The 5,903-nt window shown below is 45.2% G+C and overlaps 1 long non-coding RNA gene across 1 annotated transcript; it reads right to left on the bottom strand.

Annotated features, from left to right (window-relative positions):
- Positions 1 to 250: 250 nt before the first annotated feature.
- Positions 251 to 4,534, bottom strand: LOC138923923 (uncharacterized). Its single transcript, XR_011438291.1, has 3 exons — positions 4,419 to 4,534; positions 2,901 to 2,987; positions 251 to 386 (listed from the first exon to the last, which is right to left on the bottom strand). It is a non-coding gene; the product is annotated as an uncharacterized lncRNA (long non-coding RNA).
- Between the last annotated feature and the right edge of the window lie 1,369 nt (positions 4,535 to 5,903).

Genomic DNA, 5,903 nt, shown 5'->3' with positions numbered 1-5,903 from the left:
CTGATGTGTCCAAGGGGTCTGAGAAGGAAAGAAGCAGAATTCAGACAAGCCCCAGGGGTCAGCCTGTTGCTGCAGGCATGATGGACAGCCTTAGAGACTCCAAGAGGGATTGTGCACCAGGACCCAGGACTCACCTGCTCCCAGGAGGCAGAGGGCCACACAGCAGAGGAGCCTGGAGCCCATGTGGAGTCAGCGCTGACCAGGCCAAGCCCTAGCCCCAGAGTCTGGACTTCCAGGTAAGAAGACCAGGCTGCGGTGCTCCAGGGCCCTGACAGGTGCTTGACCTGTGATGTCACAGCCTAGAAGGACTTCCCCATTGGCAGGCTGTCCTCTAGTTAACACTTTCTCCTCCTTTTTCATCTCCTGAGCTTGCTGCTTTCAAAGACCTGTTTGGAATTTGTAGGGATAGTGTGAGTGAAGTGGGCAGGTTGCCTCAAGGATGTTTCTCTGAGGGTCACTCTTGTCAACAGCTGCCTCCCTCCCCGCTCCCTGCCCCAGGATCTGGCCACGTCCTTCCTTCTTCCCTTTGGCCTTCTCTCTTAGAATTAGGCTAATTTACTTCTCTGCGTCTTCTGGTTCCCTTCACAATAATGCAAGATGATTGCACTCACAACCTGGCTCCCTTGAATTTGGTTTGTGCTCCGTGGCCCCCTGACTGCTTCAGTTGTGGGCAAGAGATTGCTATGAAGTCTCCTTGGAGAACCAGCTGCAGACCACTTAAACTGTGTGAACTGAGGTTAGCTAGGAGCATGAGGGGTCCCTGAGGGGACAAATTGCACCCCTGCTCCCTGTGATGTTCTCATCTGCCCCAGAGGCCGAGCCCTGTGGGCATAGGAGACTCCTAGAGAATAAGAAGTCACATGTGATAGCAAAGAGGTTGTGGCAGTGAATCACAGCAGGGCAGTTGGGGAAAATCTAAGAGGATGAGTTTACTGCCCTTGGATTGACTACAGATCACCTTCCCTTTTATTACAAAGTTTACAACTCACTGCCTAGCCCAGGGTTTCTCCACCTGGGCACTGTTGACACATTGCGCTGGACAATTCTTTGCTGTGGGGGTTGTAGGATGTTCAGCAGCATCGCTTGTCGCTACCCACTACATGCTAGTAGTACTCCCCACCCCAACTCGTGACAACCAAAAATGTCTCCAGAAGTTGCTGAATAGCCCCCAGTGAGCAGCAAAGTCCTCTTTATTTCTTCCAAAAGCCCTTCTCCTCCTCCACCAGCCTCAGGGTGTTGGGAGGGCCACAGCTCCTCCTAGTGGTCAGAAAGAGGCAGTTCCCAGATCTCATTGCCCTCCTGTATTGGGCCTCAGCCCTTAGTAAAACCAAGTCAGCAAGGAACAGGAGTAAGACCAGGGAGCCACAACGGTCATGGAGGCATCTGAGTCACACACACACACAATGTACAACACCACTAACTGTCAACTACTGGTGAAAGCCCTCCAAAGACAGACCCAGGAGGTTCATTTGTTTTTTATTAAACGCAAAACAAGCAGTAGGGATGCAGTAGTGACAAAATAGAAACGACCACCTTCCTTCCTGGAACTCCCAGCATGCTTTATTGTTTGCAGTCACTGAAAGGCCACTTGGTGCAAAGCATGAGCAAGACAATGTTCTCGCTCTCATGATGCTTATATTCTGATAGGAGCAAAAAGAAATTCACACATTACCCTAGACTTACAAATATAAAATACATGTTATATGAAGGTTAGGAATATAATCAGTATCAACACAGTTAAATACTGTCATTTATAGGGCTTCTCATTTCCCCATCTATAAAACAATGTGTTGAAATAAATAATCGTCAAGTCTCTGACCAGTGTTAAAATTGTGTGATCCTAACCAGGAGCACTCCTAGATGTTGACTGAGCTAGTGGGTCTTATGCATCCAGTGTCCCAAGTCCCTACCTCATTGTGCCACACAGCTTACATGGGAAGGTTTTCAAAGGCAAGAAGGGACGGATGCAGGAAAGATAGACGGAAAGAAGGAAATAGTAAAAAAACAAAATGGACACAACGCTACATATAATAGTGATTATATTTGAGCTTATAGAGAAATAACCACTCTTAAAGAAGGTTTCACATGAATTATTTACTCTAGTGTTTTATGCAAATGCTCTTGAAAACTCAGGTGCACATCATCCAAGGGAGACTGAGATGAAACTGAGATGAAGACACTGGCCTCACATGAGGTAATGTTGGTTCTGCTTGTTTTATTTTTTTTTCCTCAGGAGACTTGGAAAACAGGACTTTTCATTGTCTTTCAACAATTTCCCAAAGGATAGAATGGAACAAAGAAATGGATTCTCTGCACCTTCTTTTCTGACAGGGCCGGCTGAACTGGAGAAGGGGAAGCCTCTACAGAAAGAGCAGAGGGCGGATGCTGGGCTGCCGGGGAAGCACCAGGGCTCAATCCCAGCAGGAAAGTAAAGGAGGGAAGAAAAATGCAATAATTTTAGCATAAAGATAACTTCATCCACAGAAAGTAAGAAAATCACAGGACCAGTGAGATGAGGCAGAAACCTGAAGAAGAGCTAGAACAAAGGGGAAACAGGTTCAATGATACGAGGATGGGTATTTTGGACATTGGTCATATTTTTGGCTGTCCAAGATTTAAACTCCTTCTTTTACTTGGACAATTACCAAAGTTTGGCTATTAATGGGAACAGGCAGGTGTGTTGGTATGTTTTAAAGTGAAATCTTCCTCCCATCCTGGAAACAAAACCTCCATCACTGCCTCTGCTTTTGGTGACTTCAGAAGAACACAGCTCCACCTGGCAGAGCTGTCTCCTTCCACCAGCTCCCTAAGAACTCAGGGCTGGGGAATCAGGCTGTGTGCTCCGGCGGAATGGCATGGAAGGAAAATCTCTTGGGCCAAGTTCTGTCAAATTTAGTTACCTGAACACAGGCTTCCATGAAGATTTCAGTTTCATTGGATCCTGTCTCTTTTCACTGGTGCTGGTACTCAAAATTGGTTTCTCAGGTCTGCAAGGAGACAAGGGCAGTGATCTCCCATCCATTCTGCTCAGCTGGCTGCTAGTTATTACTGATGGCTTTGACTTTGAAAAAAAAAAAATCTGTTTCTTTCTGAAAAAGTACAAAAGTCAACATTCACATCAACTGCAATCATACGCCTGTAAGTGAACCAACAGCCATTGATTTTCCAAATGAAAATCAAAATCAAAACCAGATGGGACATTCTGCTACAGGTCATTTGTCCTTCACCTTGCAATCATCAGTTCATGCTCTTTGCCCACGTAGCTTTTGAAATCTCATCTACCCACTTAAAATATTTACATTTATTATTCCCTTCATTATATGGATGCTAAATGTTTAATCTTTGCGTCATTTGAAAGGAACATAAACAACACTGACAAAAATTTAATGTAGTGCGATGATGCACATGCATTATTTATTAAAGTTTGAAAATGATCCTATATCACCTTATTTATGTTCTTAGGAGAAGGTATGGATGTTTCCTGGAGTGGGAGTGAGGAAGGCCTAGGAGGACCCTGCATTCCCAAGCCTTTAGTTAAAGTTAGTCATGTAGAATATTCAACATTAAGCTTAGAAGTATGTATTCCAGAATTTTTGGTTTTTAACTTTCAAGAGATTTTGAAAGTGGCTTATAATACAGAAAGTTAAGAATTTTAGATTTGAGGATAGACAAATGAGTTGACTATCTTTAGTAGATTCCTCTGTTTAATACTAAGATGAATTGCAAAATTAACCTGCATTGAGTGGCTAACAATTTTCTTGTTAAACTGTTTGTCTAGCTAGACTTTCACTTCAGGAACAATGGTAGAATATATCGATATTCTGAAGCTTCCTTCTGCTGCAGAAAACCGGGCCTAAGTAAAATGTAATTTTGTGGCATTATTGGATTTCCAAGTAGCAAGGGAAATTCCAATTTTTTAATATAAAAAGGGTGAATCAAGAGCCTCTGGTGAAAACAAAATGAAAATTCATGTTTCAGATCTGCATTCTGATGTCTATCTTTTCTGCCTCTAAGTGTTTTGATATCCAGTGTTTTTGTATCTGGATATTTCTAGCTTCCATGGGTCACTGGAGACAGAGATAGAAGTTGGAGATAGAGTCCAGGAGGAGGTCTGGTGCTGATATTTTCATAGAACTGTTTTGTCAAACCCAGAAGAGCGTTTTCCTATCATTTCTCAGAACTCTCCTGCTCCAAGAACTCAGAGGACAGCCAGCAGAGGGACAAGAGTAAAACCCTTTCTGGCTGAACTCTCTGATATTCTGGAGTGAGGGGAACGGGGCTCGAGGTCTCCTTTGGCTGTAAATATATGTCCCCAGGTTACCACTATCCCTGCAAGATCTCCAAAGAACCCCTGGCCCATCGGGCTCACTGCCTGAGCCCCAGGAGCTCACATCACAGCAGCACTCTGCTCCACTGACCTGGGCTGGGCTGGGCTGACGCAGAGGCCCAGCCCCAGAGCCCCTCTCCTGCTCCTCTCAGGAAGGGGCCCTTCACCTGCATCTGCCTGTGGGCTCCTACCTTCCACACCTCAAACCCTCTCCTTTCTAATCACACGCAGGCTCATGTGCAATAAGTCTGGCAGTCCAGGTTCTTCGCTGGGACAAGAACACCTGCAGATCAATGCAGAGCAAATAGTCTATATTTAATCCCTCACATTTCAACACTAACTCACAGCCTCTGCAAACCACAGTCTCCCTTGCTGCAAACAAACCCGGACTTTCTATTAACCCTCTCCCATCCAGCGAGTTTTCTTAACCCTACCATAGAGCTCTCTGAATCTCATAGAGTCGCAATTCCTTCTTCTGGATAAAGGATCAATGGTGCCAGGACTCAGTTCTCCTGCTGTGGACCAAGGACAGCAGGATAGCAGAGGTCTTAGAGATAGGGATGGACAGTCAGAAGGTTGTAATTAGCCCCTGGCCCTCCCATATCAGACTGATTCCTCAGTAGACACACCACTGAGGACCTGGGCCCATAGCGTGAGCAAGGCAGAAATGGGAACCTCCAAGCTCAGGCTTCAGGGCATCAGGAAGAAAGGGACCTTCCTGAAGGATATTGGAATATTGATATCACTGCCTCTGAAAGCACCCTCAGCCTTAGAAGCAACTTCACAGGAGAGGAAGAGCCTTAGTCTCAGAGTAGACCCAAGACTGACCAGGACTCCTTCTCCCACACAGCCTGTGAGGTCGGTCAAGGCATGTGGTCTAAAGCCCATGACAAGGAGTAAGCTATGGGTTCCATAGGAACTCCCAGGAGATTCTGAAACCCAGGAATATTAAGTCCAGGGACAGAGACTAAAATGACCATTCGGTGGTCTCTCTCTGATAATTAATAATGTTTTTTGTTGGGGGAGGGAATCGGACTTACGGATTTTGCAAAGAATGAAGTGTTTTAGTTTTTCTCAGCCAGAGACTGTGTATGCCATATCTTTTTGGTACATTTGTAAATGTGTAGGGTGTCTTGATCATGACAATTATTTGCGTGGGCTTTTTTTTATGCTTTCTTTTGGTGAGGAAGACTGGCCCTGAACTAACATCTATTGCCAATTTCCTCTTTTATTTTTCCTCCCCAAAGCCCCGGCACATAGCTATATATCCTAGTTGTAAGTCATTCTGGTTCTTCTATGTGTGGTGTCACCACAACATGGCTTGATGAGCAGTGTGTAGGTCCACACTCAGGATCCAAATGAGCGAACCTCGGGCCGCAGAAGCAGAGTGGCGAACTTAACCACTTGGCCATGGGGCCGGCCGCCTATTGGCAAGGTTTTAAACTTCGTGTGATACATAGGAAAACCCCATCCAGAATAGAAATGTCTCCCCAATTCTGGTTTGAGTCTCTGTTGATAAACACTGATAGGATAAAGATTTAAAATGACAGAAAATCACTGGCTCTGTATTTTGGAA

This window comes from Equus caballus, chromosome 4 (genome assembly GCF_041296265.1).
Source record: "Equus caballus isolate H_3958 breed thoroughbred chromosome 4, TB-T2T, whole genome shotgun sequence".
NCBI lineage: Eukaryota > Metazoa > Chordata > Mammalia > Perissodactyla > Equidae > Equus > Equus caballus.
The sequence above is the reverse complement of the archived record's forward strand: the minus strand, read 5'-3'. Positions and strand labels throughout refer to the sequence as shown.